This window comes from Cinclus cinclus, chromosome 13 (genome assembly GCF_963662255.1).
Source record: "Cinclus cinclus chromosome 13, bCinCin1.1, whole genome shotgun sequence".
In the NCBI taxonomy this organism is placed as follows: Eukaryota; Metazoa; Chordata; class Aves; order Passeriformes; family Cinclidae; genus Cinclus; species Cinclus cinclus.
The window spans coordinates 14,232,105-14,254,629 of record NC_085058.1 but is presented as its reverse complement, the minus strand read 5'-3'; positions in this window follow the sequence as shown (position 1 = coordinate 14,254,629).

The window sequence follows — 22,525 nt, the reverse complement described above, 5'->3', positions numbered from 1 at the left end:
AACTCAGAACTCCAGGGAATGCAAAGCCCCCAGAGATTGGTTTCATGGAAACACCCAGGGAGAGAGAGGCTTGCAATGAGCTTTTCACTAGAGTATGGACAAGGCTGAGCAACTTGGGTTTGTCATGGAAGTTTCTGCATTAAAAGAACTGTTCTCTTTGGAGAGGGTTCAGCAGATGGAGGAAGCAGGCAAGAGCTCTTCTATTATGTTGGAGAGGTCTTCCAGGTAGAAGGACTGGCTGGTTTTATACAGTGACACAGGGGTAAAACTGAAGTTGAGTGGCTTTAGCTGAAGCAGACACCAAGGATTTTGATACTGAGCAGTAAGTTTGGCTCTTGGTCCTTGCTGTCCCCCAGAGCTGACCACCCAAGCTGGCAGCCTGCAGTCCTGGCAGGGGCATGGGGGAGGGAAGCAGGAGCATCATGGCCCGCAGTAGCTTAGTTTAATCCCAGCCCCTGATGCACATGCTGCCCTCCTGAACAGTTTCTTTCTTGCAGCTTGAACACTCCACATTGTCCTTCCTCACCGTTTTGCAGGCAAGGTCCTTCTCCTGGCTGCTAGTGTTAACACAGGTTTCCCTTGTTCTGTCCCTTGAAATTTCCAGTAAAGCACCTTTAATACAATCTCTCTGTGGCTGCGCTAATTATGTGTGAAATATTTTTTTCCCCCCATAAACCAAAGAAAACAAATCAACACAGTGAGATCCTTTCTCTCGGGCTGTTTGGCAGGTCTCACCGTCGTCAAAAAAGTTACCAAAGGTCCACACAGCCTCTGCTGTCTTTTTAAAACAGCTACTTTTGAGTTCCTGTAAAAGGACCCAACAAAGGAAAGGGCAAAACAAATCACAAAGCCCTGTAAAAATATTTCCCACCTGAGTAGTCCCAAGCCAAAGGACAGGCTGTCTGCTGAATGTTTGTGCTACGTGTGGGGGCTGAAGAAAGCAGGGAAAAGGGGTAGGGTAGCACATCCCCACAGCCCTAGTGTGAGGATTTCCTTGGTCTGATAACTCTGCTTCCACCTTTGCAGCCTCTGTTGCCGCTCAGTTCCACTTCCCATGCACTGGATCTAGATTTTCCTTGCCACCCAGGACATGTATCCAGCCTTTTCTAACGGTGCTTGGGAAAAGAGGCGACAGAAGTTGAAGCACAAGACCCACAAGGTGAAGCATGGATGCCACTCCTTCCATGCCAGAAAACATTCTTATATCTTATTTTTTCCCCAGAAAAGACCAATACCAAGCACTTACCACTTAGGGAACACTATCCCCAGGGAAGGGAAGGGAAGGGAAGGGAAGGGAAGGGAAGGGAAGGGAAGGGAAGGGAAGGGAAGGGAAGGGAAGGGAAGGGAAGGGAAGGGAAGGGAAGGGAAGGGAAGGGAAGGGAAGGGAAGGGAAGGGAAGGGAAGGGAAGGGAAGGGAAGGGAAGGGAAGGGAAGGGAAGGGAAGGGAAGGGAAGGGAAGGGAAGGGAAGGGAAGGGAAGGGAAGGGAAGGGAAGGGAAGGGAAGGGAAGGGAAGGGAAGGGAAGGGAAGGGAAGGGAAGGGAAGGTTGGGCTCCCAGCCTGTTCTCTCTAGGGACAGTGATGTTACCCTTGCAGCCTGACATCAGCATCATTACACCAAGTCTCACCTTCTTTTTACTCTCAGCTGTCCCAAGGCTGTGATAGTCAGGTCACCATTAACTTGTCCCTCAGAGGAAGTGGTTTTGACACGGTTTTGGCACAATAACTCTGCTGAAGCAGCATCATTCCTGAGCAGATATCAAGGCTCTTGCCTCCAGACCCTCAGACAACTCTGCTGCAGTATCAAAATCAACTCACTCATACCTTTTGCTGGAACTATAGCATGAGAGCAGTGCTTGCTGTCTGCTTGTCTGAAGAACAGGATAAATCTCACCCAGACCTCAAAGGGGCAGATTAGGGCTGTGAGTAGAACCATCCCTCTGCCTCCCCCAGCTGCACAAGGCAGGACTGACCAGGGGCTTCTGCAGCAGTGTGGGGTGTCCCAGGCTGAGCCCCAGCAGCTGCTCCAGCCCTGTGCACAGAGGCTTGTTTCTGGGAATGCTGCATCTGGCAGGGTCCTTCCTGCTTCACAAATATTGACACTGGGATGTCAACATCCCAGCCAAGGAATAACATTTCCAGAGAACCCTTGATCTGCAGAGCTGCTCTGATGAAGATAGGGGAATTTGGATTTTAGATTTTCCTCTCCACTGTAGTAACTCCTCAGGTGGATCTGTCCAACATTGACCCAGATTCAGGCACCAGGAACCACTGGAGAGAGGCACAAAAAATGCCTCCTTGGAGCTGCAGCCACCTCTTTGCAGGCCAGTGGGGGATGTTTCCCAAAAATGTACAGATTCCAGGAGGCAGCCGTTGTCAAAGAGAGACCTGTTTAGAGCTCCAAGCATGGTCCCAGCTGGGTTTTTAAGAAAGCAACAGCAGTCAGTAAAGTAGAATTGTACAGATTGCTGGGAAGGTGTTCGGAGGACTTCTCCCCTGCAGCCTTACTGGGTCCAGGATTTGGCAGTGAGTGCAGATCTAATCCCAGCACGGACACAAAAACCTGGGGCAGTTCCAGATGTTCTCTCCTAACACAAGCACAAGCCAAGGCAAGCTTTTCTTACCAGCTACACCACATGTGCCTCAACCCAGGCTCAAACCTCTGTTGTCCATCTTTTCCACCTAGAAACTCAGCAGAGGGCAGAAAGAGACATCAACCTGAGGGAAGGGCCCAGCAGCACCGAGCTAAGGAAAAGGAGGATGCTGTCTGGAGGTGTTTAATAATGGAGACCCATATGAGCATCTCCCTAACTCTGAATGCTTCTCTGAGAACCCCAGTCCAATGCTGGGGGGAGGATGGAAGGGGTCACAACCTCCTCTCTAACCTTGGTCTTATTAATGGAAGGTCTATCTACTCCTCTGAGTACTCAGAGCTAAAAGGTGAGGCAGGTTATATATTCCACTGGCAGAAAAAGTAGAGGTGTGCTGTTAGGTGTAACCCTGGGGATATTTCTGGGCCTTCTGACCTCCAGAAAACTCTGGCTCCACCTACCTGTCCTACAATACAGAAAGAGAAATGTCCTCTCTTCTGCAGCAAATAAAGAGACACATTGGCTGAAGACTGGAAAACAAAGAGTGAAATGATGGAACCAGAGGAAGATATTTCATAGTTAAACTGAAAAAGAAAGAGGAAGACTAATAATAAATGCAAGAGAAGTTGAAGGAACTAACTACCTACTCACTGCCAACCCTGAGGTTGGATAATTTATCAAGGTTTCCATGTGTCATGCCTCAAGAAGCCCCCTACACTCTTTTCCATTTGTACAGGTTTGCAGCTGAGTTCTGACAGCTCCAGCAGTTACAGATAGCAACATCCAGCACTGATCTTACATCCACATCTGTTATATGTGGGTCTGTGTAATTACTGTCCAGCTGAGTGAAGCTTTTAGTGGGGTTTTGGTTTTGAGATTGACTTTTTTACAACATTTTCTTGTTTACCAGAAAGAAACCTCTTTCACTTGCAAATTAAGAAGTGAGATATAAATGGGAAAGGGAAAATTAATATTCTGGGCAGGACTGAGAGGGTTAAGAGGCTCAAGGGGATTCTTGTGTTAATGGGATGACAGAAGAGGCCAAGAGATGAGTATACACTTCTTGCTGAGGACTGAAAACCAGTTAACTGCTGTGAGAAAAGCCCACTGCCTGCTGTCAATGTTCTTGGACAGTCTGCTTTAAAAATGACCTCTGGGCTGTTGCATGCCAGCAGAGCCAAGGCTCCCTGCGATCCCTTTATTCCTCAGCTGAAGCTGCTCAGCCTGGAGGATTCCTGGAAAGCTCTTTGCCCCCAAGTGCCTTGGCCTAGTCCTCTGCAGAGGCTTTAAATTACCAGCACAGTGGCCATGACCTTCAGGGAAGTACAAACGGTGTTTGTACAGCTTTCAGGAGAAAGCCTTTACCCCTCCAGAAATAAGTGACTCTGGGTGGGGAGCACCTCAGTCACCCCTCAGCACAGGTTCATCCCTCCTGTTTTTCAGTACAGCCTGTCCACAGGACATACCACACCCCGAGTTGTGGAGCAGCCCTTTCCATGGGTCAGGTTGCTGCTGGTGTTTCTGTTGGGTTTTTTTTCACCATCAACAAATCAGCTCAACATTTCCTTGTGAAGGGGCATTGGTGTACTCAGGTCAAAAGCCTCTCCAGTGACCTCTCCCACCTCCAAAGCACCTGGCACATCCCACCAAGCCCAGAGAAGCTTTTTTGAAGAAGGCAGATGAAGCTACATCTGCTACCAGATACTATTTACTGCCTGCTCTTTGCACTCCCACATCCACTCCCTGCCTCTTCCTCGCTGACCTCAGACAAGCAAACGCTTTCTACTGGAACAAAACAAATACCATAAAAAAATCTTCTTCCACAAAAAGAGCAAACAAAGCTTCAGGAGAAACTCTCTGCAGAATTTCCCTGAACAGAAAATTTCACTGGGGGTCAGAGAGACCTCCAGGTTGCTCTGGTGCCAAGTGCAGAGGTGGCCAGTCCCCCTTGGGAGCGTGGCAGGGAGCTGGGAACGCTCAGCGTTTGTCACATCTTGCCAGAGCAATGGGGTGCACTGGTAAATACCCAGCACAGCAAACCTGCTGGGCTTGACGTAACCCCTCCCCAGCTTCCAAGGTCAACAGCGACCTGTTTATACTGTGCTGGGTGAGAAGAGGCATTCTGGGAGAAAAGTAAACAGAGGAGATGTCCCATGCCCATACAAAAGGGGCTGTATTCCCGTGTTGCTCCATCCCAAGTTGGGAGGAACATAAAATTAGCACTGTTTTCATTTATTCATTGTACAAACATTCTGCGTGGTGCCCACCCCCACGTTTCCTTGCTGAGCCTGCAAGTCTCCATCAGGGAAGCTGAGAGGGGGGCTAGGTTAGGTTCAGTCCAAGCAGCTGATTAACAAGGTGAGGTGAGGGCATGAATGTGGCAAAAGGGGAAAAAAGGAGAAAGGGACAGCCGTGAGTTTTGTGTGAGGGCAGGGAGCTGTGCACAGCATCGCCCTGGCCAAGGGAGCAATTCACACTGTGCCGCCTGTACAAAAGCTGCTCCACTGCCACCCAGGGATGGCCAGGAAGGCTGGACATGTGTCACACACTGTGAGCATGGAGCTGGGCAGAGGGAGGGACAGCAAGGCCCATGTGCACCATGGACTGTGAAGTCATGTCTCATCCAGGTAACATCTCTGTGCCACCCTGGGCCGCCACCTTGCCACTGTCCTCTCCCCTCACCTTGGAGATGTCAGACCTTCCCTGCACCTCAAAACACAAGAGCAAGTATCCCTGGGGAGCCCTCCAGAAGTGCAGAGGGATGAGCAGCCCCAGGACACTGGCCATCCCCCCTGTGTGCAAATGCTAGAGTGAGCCCTGACACCACATATTTTAAGCTGATGGTGTCCATCACCTCCAGAACTTCCCTTTGGCCATCCAAGGATAAAGATGAGATGCTTGGCAGCCAGGATAATCATAAGAGTCTTATCTTGGTGATCCAGTGTTCTCCAGTGCCAAATCTTTATCCAAATGTGTCCATCCCCACTTCCTTCATACAGCCCTGTTGCGCAATCGGAAAGACACCAAGGGGATAAGCGAAGCAAAAAGAAGAAAATATTTTTAAAAAAATCCCCTGCCAAACAAACCTCAGTCTGTGTGCACCATCCCACCCGCCAGCCCGGGGTTCTATTTTTGTCAGGGGATGAACAAGCCACAATATCGGGGTGGGGGCGAGCCCCGCTGTTTACGTCTGCCAGCACGGGGACAGGCTGAGAGCAGAAGGCAGGTCATTCAGCAGGAGCTGGAGCCTCCCGGCCACTGCAGGTTCAATAGGTACTTTGTCCAACACAGGAGGTGCAGGAAGGGCACTGTTTCCAATCCTGGATGCAAACAGGGCTGGGAGAAATTGTGTGTGTGTCTATGGGATGGCTTTTTAAATACGGGGTGAGTTTTCCACCTGCACTGACAAGGCTGATATTCACACTGGAATAAAGGGGCACAGGTGCTGTGTTTGGTGGGGAGGTTCCTCTGTGTCCTTTTTACCCCCAGATGTTGACTCATTCCTTTTCAGTACCCTTACATGCTTTCAGGATAAATTTTCAGTAGGCAAAGCCTCTCCTGGGAATTTTTAAGCCCATCCTAATTTTTAGCTAGAGGTGTGTCAGCACTGCCCCTTTTCATCCCTCCAGTGGGACTCCAAAGTAAAACCATACAATGACCCCCCTCACAGACCTAGAGACAAAAGCCAGAACGTGGACATTTCTATACTACACCACGCTTTCCCCATCATGGGATCTTGGCTTGGGGAAATGCAGAACCCAAATGTGAGGGTCAAAGCTGACATTTTGAGGTGGGAGCTTCACCCTTACAGCATCATTGCCCAGAGACACAGCTTAGCAGAGCAAACACACTCCTGAACTGCTGCAGCAGATAAGGGCTTTGCTGGCTTTGAAAGAGTGAAGAAGGCTGGGAAAGGAGATGTTCAAGCTCTAACACTGGTTTCACCCAAAGCCTTGAGCAAGGCACTTTACTTCTGTGTGCCTCAGTTCAGCGTGGTGTCAAAGCTTCAGCAGCCCTGCAGGGCAGGGAGAGCTCAAATATCGATCACTGAAGGAAATTGTGGCAGCTGATCAAGAAGCGCCTGTTGCAATGTCAGACAACTGACTGCAAAATCATGAACAACACTTTTGGGACACAAGCCCAAAGATCCTGGACTGAGCCTAAATCTTCAGAAACTGAAGAGTGTTCACAGACTGAAATTGTGCACAGACTGAATTTGTGCATTAATTATTTACAGACTGAAATTGTGCACCTCACTCAACTATCTGTGCAGAGTAGTTGGGATCCCACAGCCCCCTCTCATGTCCTCAGTGGTTTTTCAAAAATGCCAAATTAGCTTTTAATATAACACAATAAATCCAGAAATCATAAGTGTTTTAGAGAAACAATACCCTCCTTTTCAAGCTGAGAGCTGTGAGATGACTGCTCTGACAGTTGTAGGGAAGGAGCAGCACTTCACAACCATGAGTGGTTTGATTACCACAATTTTTAAAACCAGTTTGAAAGGTTTATTGTTTATTCTACTATTTTCCTATTTATTTTTTCTTTCCCTCCCTCTCTTGTCTGAAAAGCCATCCAAGCCCACCTTTCATTGTTTTTTAAAACTGCAACTATCACCTTAATTGACACAACCTTCTCCTATCTTGTGTTTTTCCTTTTTCTGGCCATTTTCATTCAGTGACTGCTTCCACTATATGAATTCTGGATATTGAATAATTTTCACAGAAAAGCTATTATCCACTTTTCCTTGGCCACAGGGTTTGTAGTCTGTTCAAATATTCATGCTCCCTGAAGGCTAAACTTGACTGGGAATAGTCATAAGCCTCCTTTTAACTTTATAATGACATGTAAAAATCTTACCTAACTGCAAGGACTTTTGCAATGTGTCACCTGTATTTCAAAGAGCCATGAACTGTTGCTTTCCTTTTTTAAACAATAAACAAAAGTCATCTATGTGACTTTTTTTTTACCTGGACGCTCCTCATCTTAAAGAACAAACAAACACAAGAGCAATTTATGAATCACAATTTCTCTGCACGTATTTAGCTGTTTTTCCAATCCTTCCTGATGCAGACAAAAAACTGGGACAGCCAGCAGGTACTGAGCAGTTTCTATCCCTTTTCTGAAGCTGCTAAGAAACCACTATGTGTGGAGCATCACATTTTCCTAACTGGTCAGCTCTGAAGTGGAATTTTCTCTGTTCCCTGGCTGAAGCTCACCAAAGGTTCAAATGAGGTTTTCTTTGCCAAACCACGGCAACAGCAGAGGGTACAGAGGGCTCAGTTATTCCACAGCAAAACAACTAAACATGTACATTTCCCAAAAGATCTTTATGTTACAGGGAGAAAGGGCTGTGGTCAGGCATGAGCTGATTCAGAGTGTCTCACGTACGTGAGTCTAAGCAAAATCAGCCAGGTCACATTTTACAGATCCTGTCTATGTGTCTTTTATACCAGCTGGAAATACCGAGTCCTGCCTAGAGCATGAGCTGTCGTGCCCCATCTGCAGTGTACTTTGCCTGTCTCCCTTCACTGCCATGGCTACACTGTGCTGCCCATGAGGAAACACCACACCTAGTGAGGGGGGAGGCAGGTGATGATCCAGCAGAGCCCTGGCTGTCCCTGCCCACCCAGCACCTGCAGGTGCTGGCATCCCTTGGATGGATCCAATGTGCTTTGAGTAGGTGGGAAGGGCCCTGGTTTATCTCAGCAGATGAAGAAGTAAATTTGATATGAACAGACAGCTCTTGTATAGGCTGACAGGCTTGAGAAGTGGGGGAAGCAAGGAAGCACAAATGCAGGCTGGGAAGAGAACAGAGTGAGAGTTTGCTCTCACTGAGCAGCAGGACTTGGTGTTGGTGGATAAGAAGCTCAGAATGACCCAACAATGTGTACTTGCAGCCCAGAAAGCCAAACATGTCCAGGGCTGCGTTAAAAGCAGTATTTTAGGTGGCAAAGGCACTGTCCTTTCCAAAGCTTTCCCTCACTGCCCTTTGGACTTTCAACCTATGGGCACCTGGAAAGTTCTGAAATGGATATCCAGTGCTGCACTACTGGGGAAAGAAAGGTGTGGGGGGATGATCCAAAGGGAAACCAAGATTTGGTATTGAATCTCTGAGATGGCATAAGGTACCTGCAGGAAGAAGTGAGGTTCCATGCTCTGTGGTCTGGGAGCATTACCTGTCAGGATGATGGATGCACAGCTGGTGGTTATGAGCCTCAGGTTAAAAAGTGAGGCATAGGACCAAAATAATTTATGGAGAGAGGAGAAACTATTATATCACAAATCAGAAGAGCAGGATCTTGGGAAAAGAGCAGGAATTGGAGATATTAAAAATCAGATTAAAAGGGAAATGGAAGGAGAGATACTGAGGGCAGCCATGTGGTTTTGGTGCAAGGAGGGCACAGGGGGACCTGCCTGTATTCAGTTTCAGACTTTACCTTTAGCTTAGGCTGATGGTGCTCTCTTCCATGTTAGAAACAACAGATTTTTCAAACAAAAGTGCTTTTCTCAACTGTGAACACCTCAGCAGTTTCTCACCTGCCCCCAGCTGTCATCTGGCCCCTTCACAAGCCAAGGTGTAGGTCTGCAGTGACAGCCCCATTTCCTCCTCCCCACTCACAGCTTTTTATCAATCTCAAAAGTACCAGCAACCCCACAGAAAATAAAATATAAAAAGAAAGCACATTACAGTCCTCTCAGCACTTTCTCACAACTCCACTACTGCCACGGATTCAGTTATGGAATACTCCTCAGTTTTGTGGTAGTCTCTTCAGGCTCCACCATTACTAGGTGCGTGTACAGCCTCTCCATTTATCCCCAGGTCACCCCAAATAACCTTTAAGCAAACTCATTCCCAATCACCTCCTTTCTCTGCCTTTATATCACTTATCAGTTACTGATGCTCCAGGTGCTTCCCTTTTCCTAATGCTGAGCATCTCTTCCTTCCCTCCATCACCTGCCTCCCTACCTCAGCAGCAAATGGGGCCACGCAGAAGTTCCCTGAACTGTCCTGTTTGCTGCTGTCTTTGCCTTCCCAGTGGATCTGCTCCTTTCTGCTCAGATTGCAGTGATATTGACTGCACTGCAGACACACATACTTCGCTCAGGTTCCTTAATTAGCTTCATCTTATTTTAGTTTGCATAAACCACGTTCTCTTTTTATTACACAAACTATTTCTTCTCTCTCAACCACTTGTGGTACCCCAGCCAGTTTGCTTCCAAACCAGAGGGCTAAATTTAATCCCCCACTCCCCATTCAGCTTTCTCCATTTACAGTATTTTTTTCAGTAATGCTTTTTTTCCCCCCTTTCTTTTCTTTTCTTTTCTGGGTTGGGTGTTTGGTTTGGGTTTTATTTTATTTTTTTTTCCCTCCTTCTTTCCAAGAGGCTGGGCTTCCTTTTTGGTCCATAAGCCCTCCTATTTCCCCCTGCCCCCTGGATGCCTGCCTACCTTTACTCTAAAATCCAGAGGAGGATCCAATACCCTTAGAGTGCCAGCTCTTCAAGAGGTATCTAAGGAGGCTGACAGGAGTTTGATGGTCTCTTTTGCAGCCAGTGGCAGCTAATGTGGTCTGAAACCCTCTCTCTCTTTTTTGCCATTCACACACAGTACTTACTCTTCAAGCTTGCTGCTGCTGCCACTGCCTGAAAGGACCTGAAATACCACATAGGGAATTTTGATTTCTTCTGGGGAACCGGGGAAGAGGAAAAAAAAAAAAAAAAAAGCAGGAAAACTCATCTGGAGATTGTGAAGAAGACATACAGTAACAGCAAGAAGTGGCAAGCTCTTTACTTCTTGAACACTGAAAAAGACCTCATTTCTCTGCCAGGTGTATGGGACTTAGATTCTGGAAGCACTGCACTGAACTGTTAAAGGTAACGTATCACACTTTTCTCTCTTCTCTCTCTTTGGTGTCTTTTCCTTAACTTTCCTAAGTGTTCTACTGAAGCAGGCTCTCAGTCAGTAGATTGGCTGTTTCCCTGCTGAGCAACCAGCAGAGAAATGTGAGATAAGTTGTAAAATTGATCGAGCCAGAGCTTTTCCCTCCTTCAAGCAGCGCTGCTGTGAAGGGGAGCCTGTGCCTGGGGCTTCACCTGGGCAGGTTGGGTCCTCACCAGCACCCCACACCTTATGGGGAGCAGACCTATAGCCAGGGGCAACAGCTGTGTGCCAAGTTTGTTGGTTGGCTTGGAAGAAGGGAGGGAAAGCAAGGATGGATTCAGAGATCCTACATGATGTGGGAGAGCAGAGACAGGATTATCCCCATTCTCCCTCCCCAACAGACCCTCCGACCCATTGGTGTCTGCTTGTGATGGATTGCAGGAGCTCAGGTGATGTGTCTGATCCTGTTCCTGAGCTCTGGGGATGGAGGCTGCTGTCCTGCTGATCTGTGGCAAGTGTCCCAACCAGCGCTGGGGTTGCCTGTGGTCATGGCTTTGCTCGGTGTCATTGCTCTGCCACAGGGCAGGCAAAGGGTGACCCCTGAGCTGGAGACTGCTGAGCTCTGGAGGGGCTGACAGATTCAGAAAGAGAATGAAAAGAAGCAGGATGCCCGAGGGTTTGACAGCTCTCCCCTTACGTGAGGATGTCGGGGACTGGTGGCTGGCAGAGTCCCCACGGCTGCTTCCAGTGAGCTGCTCTGGGTGTTCCTCAGTATCTGCCCGTTTTCCAAATCCATTCACAGATGAAGTATATTTTTAGCAATAGTTTTCAGGCAGCTGAGGTCTTCTCCAGAAGTAGAGCCGGCAAAAAAAGGTTTTATTTGTCCCTATCAGAAATTACTTCTTTCCATTAATTTACTACTCTTTAAGACTTCTCATTTAAATCTTGTGTTCAGTAGAGCTCTGTGCACAGAATAAAGAGTACATTTTAACCTTTCCCTTTTGAGTTGTTTAGCCAAAAAATGTCAGTTTGTAAAGTTTTCCTTGGTTTCTAAAATAGCTTTGCCAGATGTGGAAAGGGGGAAACATCCCACAATGAAATAGTTGGGAGAGAGGAATTTCTTAGCATTCCTCACTACTTTGGTTTTCATATATAAGCTCCCAGTAAAGGATATCAGCTGGGCAGAGGGGCCAGTGGTTTGGGGACTAAAATTTGTAGGATTTCAAATCCTGCAAAGGCACTGTTGGAAGCTGAACTATTTCTTTCTTTGCTTTCGTTGTTTGATGTTATATTTTCCTTCTGGCTTGAAAAGACTGTATCTGCCTGACAGGTCAAAGGGGACATTGCCCCTTTCTGAGATGTTTCAAGTTGTTGTCAGAGTGGAAAAGGGGAGGCATCACCTCCCACCATCACTGAATGGGACAGAGGCTGAGCTCTTTCTGCAGTCTGAGCGGTCTTTGGGGGGGAAGCTCCATCTGTTCCACTTGAACTGCTGTTCAATGTTTCATATAATCACCTCTGTGTACAGTAGCCAGGTTTGACAGCAGCACGAAGCCTGGAGGATGAATGGACAAAGAGAGCAGACAGGATAGGAAATAGAGGATGTGAAAGAGGTGGGGAGGAAAACTTACTAAGGAAAAGAAGACACTAAACAAAATTCAGCAGACTTAGATTCCGTATGAGCAAACAGCAGCTCATCGTTGCAAAACACTCCCAATGAGTGAGGAACATTAAGGGGTTTAAAGGAAAAGAGAACGGATGGTATCACTTAAAAGACAGAAATAAGTGAATGCACATGAAAAAATAAAAGGTTAGATTGTTGTTCAGTGCTCTGGTCTCACCCAGTAATGCACATAATCTTTAGGAGCCTCAGAACTCCAAAATCCACTCCATTATTGCTCTTCCCTCGTCCCTCTCCAGGGCAGATCCTCTTCAAGTGTAGGTTGCACGGACCCAGTGACTTCACTGCCTTCCCAAGCTGCCTGACACCCAGGGGCAACGTGGGCTGGTGGAGGGCCAGCTGGTCCCATCTGAAAAATCAACGGGATCTTTCTTAGCTGCCTGAGGCACCTTTTCCACCACCACCCGCCACCGTCTCCTCGCTTCCCCCTTTCCCTTGCCAGCGGTGGGATGGCTGCTGTACCACAAGACAACCTAACCCAAGTTGCTCTCCTCCTCCTCCTCCTCGTCCTCCTCTCCCCCCTTCCCGAGCCCTGTGCAGCCTCCACGTGTGGAACAAGCCGGGCTGTGTGTGCCGCTCTCAGGCAGCTTCCCAGCAGCAGCAACAAAAGCCGTGTTCATAGCGGCTCTGGACCACATAGGGAGCCAGCGCACGACGGCTGCCGAGCATCCCAGAGCAGCCGGGGCTGTTTAAAGAGTGAGGGAGAGAGAGGCACAGCAAAGAGAGGGAGCTGTTATATATAAAAAAAAAAAAATAAAAAATAAAAAAAAAATTACTTGAGCCCAGCGCAACAACGGAAACCTTAGAGTTTACTTTGAAAAACTCAGAGCTGCCTTGTGAGCGGGCAGAACAGCCCAGCCTGTGTGTGCGGGGCAGGGCTGCGGGTCCGCTGTGTGCACAAGGGCGGTGTGTGAGCGCTGCCTCCCTCCCCTCCCTCTCAATGGGCTCACAGTATAAATCTAAAGAAGCTTTTTGTTGGCCTGATGAATAACCAGGGGGTTTTGTCGCGCTACCCGCGCAGCCTTTTTTCAGACGCTTCACACCCAGATTTTTTTTTTTTTCCCTTCTGTGTGCTTTTCACTGGACTTTCCTTTTTTAAGAAAAATTTCCACGTCTCGCTTGCATGACATTCCCCCTCCCCGATGATTGTTCTGCAGAGAGCAGAAGGGTGGGGGAAGGATGAGAAATACCAGAATCATTCTGCTTGGGCACCCCAAGACCCTCCACGTGCTTTAGCTGCTGAAATGCCCTGAGGTGTTAAGTAGCAGCCCATGGACTACCTTGCTCCCTCTTCCTTCCCCTGCTTTACAACGCCAACTGCTGTGCCATGGGCTGTAGTGATCCAATGCTCCCAAAGGCTCCAGCACATGGATGGAAGCAGCTGGAGCAGTGTCATTGCTGCTGTGACCAAGCAAGGATAAGGGAGATGCTGTGACTAGAGCATGTTGGTCACATAGTGATGTCCAGAAGCCACCAGGACCCCATTCCTGCTGTACACGTGGCATGGAAATAGCCTGGAAGCTGGTTTTGCCTGTGGGTTTCAATCATTTTGGCAGCTCCTGAGGCTGGCTGAGGGGAAAACCTTGCTGTGCTAGGGAGCTGGGCAGGAGGACAGCCACAGAAAAAGTTCTGCTGAGAGAAGGGAGCCAGAGATGAAATTAGAGTAATGAAAGACCTCTGGCAAGCATAATCTTCTGGGTGTTCACCTTTGTAGTTGCTCTTTATGTTAACCAAGGCGCAGCAACTCATGGCTTTTCCATAAAACCCAGTTTACAGTGCAAGCCAGAGGACACTTGGGGCAGTTAAAGTAGGGAGAACTTTGGGCAAGGCCCAAAATTAACTCAGGTGAATGAACAGCTCTACCTCCCTGCTCAGTTCCTGCCAGGTTGTAACTGTGTCCTGATTGCATGGGGGCTTATGATGGGAAGGAGCAGGGATTGTTATGGAGAACTTGGGTCAGGGGATGTGCCATGAGAGGCAGGTCTGGACAGCTTGACCCTGGTGCTTGCTATGATTTTAGTGAGGCACCACATGACCCTTGAACATGTGGATAGTCCTGGTTGCCACTGTGTTATCAGGGAGCCACCTGGGAGCCAGTGATCTCCTGACACACCTTGGTGTGGGGCAGCTGAACCCAGCTTTCCTCTGCGCCCAGCACTGTGTAGGAAAGGGACTCGTTTCAACAGAGGCCACATCAAGTGACAAGAAACAAAAGGGCATCTGCAAGAGCAACCACTTCGTGTCATGGGGATGAAGTGATCAGGACAGGAAATTTCTTCTGGCAGGATAGTGCTCATGGGTTAGGTCTGAGAGGAGTAAAATTGTCTATTAAGCCACGCCAAATAAACTTAGTGTACATTAGTGGGAGAATATGTAATGTAAATACTCATGCTTCAAGGCAGAAGGTAACCACTAAATGCCTCATGTTAAAAAGAAACTTCCTCCTCAGCAATTTACCCCCTATTTTTTTGATGATGAGAACTTTGCTCTGAAGCTAGTTATATAGGTCTTGTCTAAGACAGGATACTGGTCTGAACACACTCCATTGGTTTAATCTGGTGTGGCAATTTCCATGTGCCTTTGGCTTCTCCAGTGCCCTTGGTTAGCAGTGGGCAGAAGACTTGGACACTTTATTATTTGTTTATTTAGTAGCGTAGACAGCCACTGAAAGACAAAAGGAATCATTTTCCATGGGCTGTAGGATATACAGATTTGACTTAATAGGAATAATTTGATAGGACACAAAAATCTGTAGGGGAAACTAAAAGGAAATAAACAAGGAGCATCTCCTGCCTGAGGTTAGATCACAGACTGGATGAGAAAAGTGTGTGGAAAAAGATGCAAAGGGCAGGAGCTGATAAACAGATGAAAATGTTGCTGATTCCTTCCAGCTGCAGCTCCCATCCATCATTTGCACCTCTGCTGAGAGAGCAGTCATTGTGCTGGTGATTGAATAACCTGTAATCCACAGCAAAACCTGTGGTTCCTGCTGGGATCCTGCACAGGGTCAGGGATAAACACTCCTGGAAATCCCCAGGCACCACGGGCTTTGGACAGGGCAAGGCAGTTTTGCTGGCATAAATCTACTGACTGCAGAAGATGATTCCATCTTAGCAGTCCTGTGGTAGAGCAGCTGTAGATCTCAGTATAATTAACATTACATCATTCATACCACAGTTTCAAAGTTGAAATAATAATGTAGGTTACATATTGGAAATTACAGAATGGCTTTCATGTAAATGATTAACTGTCACTGTTACTTACCTCCCCAAAAAATAGTTTCTCTGGTGTTTGGTGTATAAATTATACCCTGTACCTCTATAGTGCTTAGCTTCAAAGTAATACTTCTACCACCACAAACACCCTCCCATTCTGTAATAACCAGTCTGAAAATGATGTCTTTTCCTCTGTTGTAAATTATACTATGCAGTTACTGCCACTGCTGCTATTGCATTCGGTCTGGTTAGTAAATAATACTCTTTCCCTACCATTGTATCTGGGGTTTAAATAATAACCTGTCCTCATACAGTAGTTGGCATGAAAGCATCACCCTCATCCTGCCTGGCACTTTGGAGTGCACAGAACATCCTGCTGCTGCAGAACAAATTGTAGCTTTCCTGTCCATAGTATTTGCCCTCTAAATATTGTTCTGCTGTTTTGTATAGCACTTATTGTATAAATAATACCCTGCTGCCTTGTAGTAATTGATATGTAAGCGATCCCATCAGGCTGCAGGGTTCTTATTCTGCTAATATTGCCTACTACACCCAGCACTGTGCAGAGAGGGCTCCCAGCTTAGCTCTCCACCACTGATATTTGGGCCTTTTTTCAAAAACCAGGGTGGTCAGTGGCCACGATGATCCTGCAGCCATCACTGTGTGTCAGCAGGAAAAGGGATCACCCCTTTGCTTAGCCAGCTAGCCCATGGGATTGTGGCCTTCCTTGTGTCCTTCAAGACCAGGTGACACTTTTTCAGAGGCAGGACAAAATCCTTGTGCCTTCATAATTCCCAGATTCCCTGCAGTTTTTCTCCAGAAAAAAAAAAAAAAACCTTGATGCTACTTGTAGCTGAGATCACCTGCTAGTACTGTTGTGTGCCTTCCTGCCTGTTACAGGAGACATGAAAGGATTCAGCACCACCAACAACCTTGAGATGTGTTTAGCAGAGGACAAAAGGGTGATCATTGCTCAGCTCTGAATCTGTCCAGCATTTTGAAATGTTCCAGACCAACCCCAGCATGTCCTTGATGCCCTCTGCAGTGCTGTTCCCATTTCATCTACAAAATCATTCATGTATCAGCACAGAGATAGGTACACACACCTTCCTTTGTAGCCATCAGCACATTGATGTGTTTTGGACCATTGTGGCCATTCTTTTCTCATATACAGATGGGAATGTGGGTTACAGACATGAAGAACTCAGAGTCAACCAAGATCTTAATTTCAGCTCACCTTCAATGCTGTGCTTCCAGCTCTCACTGGCACATACAACATACCTGAACTATCTCACGCAGGCACCATCACCCCTCTGAGAAATACAGCTTCAAGTTCAGTGTGGGCTATGAAGCCTTCCTGAGAAATAAGTTCTCGAGTGAGCTGGCCTCTGCTGAGTATGACACTGCCTTTTTTCAGCTTTTTAATCCCTACAGGGTACCTCACTTCTGCTCTTGTTTTGGTCATTTGCGTACAGTTGGTATCGGCCTCCTACTTGGATAAGCACATCAACTGACATAAACACATGTACTTCATGAATGTTATGTTCAGCCCTTTCTTTCCTAGATGCCAAGGTTCTCCACTCCTCCTGTATATTGCATGGCATCTCATTTATTCAGGTATTGATGGAGAAAGGGTGTTTTGGCAACTTCAGAATCACAGTCTAGCAGAAAAGACAAGAAGGCTGGGGTTTGTTGTGCTTGAAATGGAAACTTTCTCACACTGCAGTCTCAGATTAACACTGCAGCTTTACTCATTTCTCCATAATGCATGTTGGCAAAAGTGAAGATAAATACATTGGTTGACGCCTTCTCTTCAAACCCAGCACAGTTCATTTCCAGTTTCTTCTATTCTCCAACTGGATTGATTTCTGTTCTGAACCATCAAGTGCAGCTGACTGGTTTTCTGTAAATCTGCATGCAGTAGCTCACCCATCAGAGATGTCTCTACTTTCTGTGCTGTTGGGTATAATTAAACAATAATATTACTAAATTGGTTGGGTATAAGAATCATTAGGTACTCAGACAGCTGATTGGATTTATCTCCCTTATAAAATCCATCCTTTTCCAGAAGTTGCTTTAGGGATTCAAAGTCAGTTTTAGAGCAGAGTGCCAAAGACAGAGAGAAGCAATTCTTCAAACTCCATTACATGCCTTGCTCATCCATTTGCACCTCTAAATTCTGAAATATTATACACAGTTTGGCAGACCATCAGTGTTTTACTACAATTCTGACACTCCCAGAAATCTCATAGCATCTTACAAGAGAGCACCCTTTGCTATAGTGTCAAAATTTGTACTCAAGATCCTTGAAAGCACCATATAGAAGCAATCTGTTAAATTTGTCAGTGACCAGTAGGTCTGGTGTCTCTTGCTTTCCAAAATACTTGCTTTTGGTTTTCATTCCCTTTTGCAACATCCTTATGGTGGGAAGGAGATTCACTGAGTCGTGCAGAGAGCAAGCACAGGGCTCACAGCCTGAGGAGAGAGGATGTTCAGCACGGATTTTGTACATTCCCCATGCCCACAAGAGGCTCGAGGGACTCCACATATTGGCTGGACAAGGGTGGAGTGTATGGGCCAAACTTAAGGGGCCAAAATTGATATCACTGTAGGCCCTCACCTTCCCATTATGCTTTCATTAAAAATCATTAACTGAAAGCATGACTCATTCAACCATGTTTGCAGGAATGCTCATCCTAAATGTTAGAGAATATTTTTGGTTTGAACATTTAGCTGTCACCTATTTTTCTCAACGTGTCTCCTGTTGTGTGGTTCATTTCAGTGGTGCATCCACATCCACTAATGCTGTGATGGCTGTTCAGTTGCAGCTGTGGAATTTTTGTGATCTGCAGGCTGATGTGTGACAGTGCCCCACTGTTATGTATGATTTCATCCAATTCTGACCCTGTGTGCAACAGCCATAGAGCATTTTCCTTGTTATATTGTCTTAAGGAATCAATTCTTCTTCTGTCTGAAAGCAATGTTCTCTGTGCCAACTTGTGGGTATTTAGACATCTTTTTGAGGGCTCTCCCTGCTGTCTTTTCAGGACTTGCAAGTAGTTACCTGTCTAGACTAGGTTTTAATAGAAGAATTTGGGATTAATGTTCCCAACCTCAGAGGTAAATAGCATTCTTACTACTGATTCCAGTGGTAACTGGATCTGGCCACCAGACAATTTACCTGCCCATCTTATTGGAAGAATGACAAGATAGGTTAAAATAAATCATAATTATTACTTGCCTTTGAATTGGTCTTTTATGCCAATAGTACAAAACAAATTTACTTTTATACAGTTTCCCTTAGTATCATTGCATATTTAAGTAAAAATACCAGCATAACATGCTCCAGGGTCCATTTTAAAGCCCACATCTCCTCCATCAATGCTGGACCATATCTGCAGATTTTAAACACTTTGCTAGGCAGTTATTCTGCCTACAAGGGGATCTGTGTTGGTGCCTTTCTGTTCCTCAAAATGTGGGCACTGTTGATTTTAAGGTATTCCACATATCTCTGTAAAAACAACATTTTCTGTTGCCCTTGCAAAACATTTCACCAAACACTGGACAACATTTTGGAGCTCTCCCTCAGCCACATCTTGTACATAGGAATTTATTTACCTCTCAGAAAACTTGTTTTTCCCATCTAATTGCTGTTTGGGTTTCCTCCATACCTCACTTTCTCTTTTGAAAGTATGACATATGGACTTTGCTTAGCAAACTTCAAACTTGGGCTTAGCAGCAGCAACTCTCCAAATGTCTGTGGCTTGTATTAAAGCTACATTTCTTTCCCTTCACAGTCTACACCTTACAGAATGATTTTATATTCCATGTAAGAGCCTTGCTTTTATTCAGAATTCCCTTGGTCTCCCCAAATTCACATTTGGACTTTCTAGGCTTGGCCAGCAGCATCTTTCTAGATTCTAAGATCTTTAAGGAAGAGACTGTCATCTGCCTGTGCTGGGGTTATTCAGTGGAGCCCAGAGATGTGAGCCATAATGAAAAGATTATTGATATTCATTCACTGACCCTAGATTGAAACCCATTTTGGAAAGGGTAATTTTCTTCCTCATGTTCTCTCTTTCCATGTCACATCCACACAGTTTTCTCCCAAGTTATACCATCCCTAAAGCCGTTTATAAGATTTATAAGATTAAAGGATCACTATATACAAAATATACATTCAGGTCAGAGTTAGGCTGTATTTCCAGTGCAGTGTCTCTGTTCTTTAGGGTAGTTTCACCATGTGTTTGAAGGGAACAGACCTCTCAGTGTGAGCAGAGTTTCAAGAAGACACTGAGACCTCCTTTGGAAAAAAAAAAAAGGCTATGATTGAGTTTTTGACTGCACAATGAGTCCTTAAAATTTTATCATTTTATCTTTGTTGTTTTTTTCAGGAAGTATTTGTTTGAAGGGTTTTCTTGGTGAAATTTTGGCCTGAGGGAAATCTCAAGATGGGAATCTCAAAGCAAGGAACTGAAATACTTCTGCCACTTATTCTCTCTCTTATGATGAGGAGTCCCATTACCTTTCTTCCTGGGTGGGTGAATACATCACTCAGAGAACAACATCCACTGCAGGGAGGGGTCAGAGGCTGAGAAAGGACAATTTCTTAGGCGTCTTTTCCATCACCTTGCTCCTTTCTTTCTATCTCCCTTGCCAGTCTCATAAAATAGGACTTAAAGCTTTTGAGGTCTCTGATGGATGGTCCTTCTCTGTAACAGCCCCAAAACAAGCTTGCTTGTCTGTGAATAATTTTGCCATTATCTTCTTTCTTGTCGTGGTTTGTTCTCTGCTGTACAATTTGGCTTCATTCTAAAGCATCACTATAGTAAAAAAACCACAAGAGACAGAATTTATTTTCTGCCTGGAGTCCCTGTTGGTTTCTTCCCAAGAAGAAAAGGACAGTCTGAACCAAAGGCAGGAATTACTGTGTGGACAAAGTGACCTGACAAGTGAATAGGAGCAGCGGATGAGTGTCCATGTCCCATGGAAGTGCCCCTTGCACAGAGAACTGAGCACCCCTCGGTGTTCCCTGAACAGTGAAATCCCCTTGGAATGACTGGTGCAGGACAGGACAGCTGACAGCACTCTGTTCCCCAAAAGGCAGTACTAAATTAAACAGAGAACTTATTGACTGAACCAGTTAAGTTAAACACGCACTGTGTGTCTCAGCTGAGAGTGAAGACAGCACAGCACACCAGAACATTCTCCTGGTACAGGAGCAGTTTGAGCACACAAAAAAAGGGAAGGAGCTGTACAGGGATGCAATGCTATGAAGATGCTCAGTGGTCTGGAGCACTTCTTTACAGACTGTTTGGGAGAGCTGGTATTGCTCAGCCTGGAGAAGAGAAGACTCCAGGGAGACCTTAGAGCACCTTCCAGTACTTAAAGGGGCTACAAGAGAGTTGTAGAGGGACTTGGGACGGGAACATATAGTGACAGAGCAAAGGGGAATGGATTCAAACTGACAGAGGACAGTTTAGATTAGATATTAAGAAGATATTCTTTCCTGTGAGGGTGGTGAGACATCAGTGCAGGTTGTCCAGAGAAGCTGTGGATGCCCCATTGCTGGAAGTGTTCAAGGCCAGGCTGGACAGGGCCTTGAACAAAGTGGTCTGATGAAAGGTGTCCCTGTCTGCAGCAGAGGGGCTGGCACTGGATGATCTTTAACATCCCATCAAACCCAAATCATTCTATGATTCATAGACTACCAGGTGCCATGAGATGGCAATGGCTGGGGGAGTGACTGGGGATGAATATAAAGAGAAAACATGAAAAAAGGGATTATCTGGTGAGATTTCAACAGGGTCTTAAGCCATCCACACACTTACAGGAAAGTCCGTGGTTTGTACAGCCAGGCAGCAGCCTCAAGCACTGCCCCTGCTCAGCACCCACCCAACTTGGCTCCATCCCTTGACAGGACCAAGAGGCAGCGCTTTGTCCATGGTCCACAAAACCTTTCACCACTGCTAAAGCTGTCAAGAGGGGGACAAAGTGGTCTGGGAGAGCTGGTCAAGGAGGAAATGAGAGGAGACAGCAAACCATTCTCCTGCTGTCATGCATGAGGCAGTTTCAGGGGATGCAATGCCCAGCCATTGATTAAGTTTTTCTAGAACCAGAGATGGGAGTGAAAAGCTGCTTCTCTTCCTTAATCCTTCCTGTACCATTCAACCTCCTAGAGAAATAGAAGCTGGCATGGCTGTTTTGTGCTCAATTTAGTTGTCAGACGTTTGCTGGCAGAGGAAATGGAGAAGTAGGAGAGTCTTGTTCAACACAGCCAAGGCAGCAAAACCCTCATTTATAGTCTGAATGTGAAGCTTGTGGTCTCTTTATACTGTGTGCCCTCTCCATAAGCTGGAAAGCAAAGTGAGCCCAGTATCTTCAGAAGTGAGGGTGATCATATCACTCCCAGACAAAAGACCACTTTGGTGAAAAGCCACCCCAATGCTCTGGGAAAGACCCTTCTTTTGACACCAGTGTGTGAGATCCTTCAGCAGCAGTAGCAAAACTTGCACTTGCATTGTGGTTGGGGGTTCATGTTGCTGCCAGAGAAATTATCTGAAGTCTCAGTGAGTAGAGGCTGAGAGGAAAAGCTTTTTTACTCCTAGGACTTCCTCTGCTTGCCTTGTACAAAGAGTGTGTGTGAACATTTGGTATGCATGTGCCTTTCTAAGGAGTCTCTGATACTTTGGGGATCTGGACACAGGAGGAAATAGTCATCCCTTGCATCTCCAATGAAAATGCCAGTGATCTGCTCAGTGAGAAAAGATTGCTTTCCATCTTTTGGAGCTGTGAAGGAAAAAAATATGCCAATAAATTGGTAGATTTCAAAAGTTGAAGATTATTTATGGAAAATAATAACAGTCTCTTGGAGAACTGGCACTACATCCTGAATAGCACACGGCAGGATGGCTTCCATCTTTCAGCCAGTAACCAGAAAACCCCAGGCCCTCTCCCATGCCATTTGCCCTTTTGTCTTCCAGGTCATCCCAAAGGGAGGATCAGTTTAAGATTCCACCTTCCTAGCAAAACTAAACTGTTCATGTCTTGAATTTATGAGACAGGAAATCTACTCAGGAGGAAAACTTGGGCTGAAACAGCCTCATTTAAGTAAATCTAAGCACAGTGTTTACACAATGTCTGGAATTAATGCAGA